We start from the raw sequence: 1,795 nt of genomic DNA on the forward strand, positions 1-1,795 counted from the left end.
AAAAGAACCAAAGACTTAAACTACTTCAGTCTGTGTGCACTGAATTTATTTAATACACGAGTTTCACAATTTGAGTTGAATTACTGAAATAAATGAACTTTTCCACGACATTCTAATTTATTGAGATGCACCTGTATATACATACATACATACATACATACACACATACATACATATATATTAGGGCTGCACGATAAATCGCACGCGATATTTAACACGCATCTTGTCAGTAAAGTCGGTTCTTTAATCAGCGGTAAATCTCCATCACCTGCGGGCTTTCATATGGAGCAACATTAACTACACCAAGCCGTTGTTCACCGACAAGCTGCGCAAAACATGCGCAAAATATGATCGTGGTTTTGCGCAGCTTGTCAGTGAACAACGGCTCTGTGTAGTTAATGCTGCTCCATGTGAAAGCCTGCAGGTGATGGAGATTTACCGCTGATTACAGAATGGCTTTACTGACAAGATGCGCGTTAAATATCGCATGCGATTTATCGTGCAGCCCTAATATATATATACATACACACATATATGAAAACTATTTGGACAACTTTTGATTCGTAACTTAATTCATACATCCAATAAAAATCACCTTAAGGTCAGCTGGTCTGTATTTAGTTAAGTTAGCTTACACTTGGTGTGACGTTTTGATCTGATGCAACGAAAAAAATGCATTAAGCGTCCAAACAGTTCTGGGGTCAATATTTACATGCACCCATGCTCATCATCACAATGCTTGCAGACATTAAAGCACCGAGGTTTATGGGGTGGAAAGAGGAGGGGCTGTTCACAATCACAACATAAATCACAATGCACACTAAACCAATCAAAAGAGGAACGACACAATCAAACTCGCATCAACACAGCGGCAATGCTCAACTACAACACACACACACACACACACACACACACGCACGCACACGCGCACGCACGCACGCACGCACACACGAGGCACTAGACATGTGTTTCACAAAAGTGCGTCAGCAGGGCAGGAAAACAGGCCTGCACACATGCTCCAACACACAGGCGACAAAAACAGCGACTTTTGGACAACACGGACACAACATTCCCAGAAACAGGTGTCAAGTTCATCAAAGTCGGGTCATTTAGATCGAATCTGACCCTCTGTTTACAAAATCGACTTCGGTTTGGTTTACCGAACGTAAAACGATATACGTATGCCTCATTACCTTGTGTAGATATGGATTGAAATGTCCGGATTGTGGATGTGCGACATAGGATGAATCCAGATGTCCCTTTCAATGTTATTGTTGGGAAGAACATCGTCCTTGCCACGGTTCCATGTTGGCATTTCTCGCAGAGGTCTGTCACATGACACGCATCGCAATGCACTCGAGGGCACGGATCCGATTCCTCGCTTCTGATTGGTTGTGTGGCGGGGGCTCGCCCCAAAACGAGGTACGTCATTGGTTAGAGTAAAAGGAGGCATGAATTATTTAATAAAGAATAGGAAAAACATCCAACGAAAGCAAAGAAGAAGAAAAAATACAGATCTTGATGCATTTATGCACATTTCTATACATGTATTGCATACAAGCAAGATCTTTAACCTATTCAAACCCGAATTATGTTCTAGAACTATAAATATAACCAGTGTTGGGGAAAGTTACTTTTAAAAGTAATGCATTACAATATTGCGTTACTCCCTAAAAAAGTAACTAATTTCGTTAGTTACTTTTTATGGAAAGTAATGCGTTATATTACTTTTGCGTTACTTTCGCGTTACTTTTTAAATATGAGCAGGGCTTGATTGTTTTTAAAATAAAAAGTT

General features: G+C 40.4%; 1 long non-coding RNA gene across 1 annotated transcript in view; it reads left to right on the top strand.

Annotated features, from left to right (window-relative positions):
- Positions 1-797: 797 nt before the first annotated feature.
- Positions 798-1,795, top strand: part of LOC107582395 (uncharacterized) — a 3,586-nt gene continuing 2,588 nt past the window's right edge. Inside the window, exons 1-2 of the long non-coding RNA XR_001608946.1 lie at positions 798-1,082; positions 1,203-1,422. This is a non-coding gene — a long non-coding RNA (uncharacterized lncRNA). The remainder of the gene's footprint in view (positions 1,083-1,202; positions 1,423-1,795) is intronic.

The sequence above is a fragment of the Sinocyclocheilus grahami genome, unplaced genomic scaffold (assembly GCF_001515645.1).
Source record: "Sinocyclocheilus grahami isolate Dianchi unplaced genomic scaffold, SAMN03320097.WGS_v1.1 scaffold44.1, whole genome shotgun sequence".
Taxonomy (NCBI): domain Eukaryota; kingdom Metazoa; phylum Chordata; class Actinopteri; order Cypriniformes; family Cyprinidae; genus Sinocyclocheilus; species Sinocyclocheilus grahami.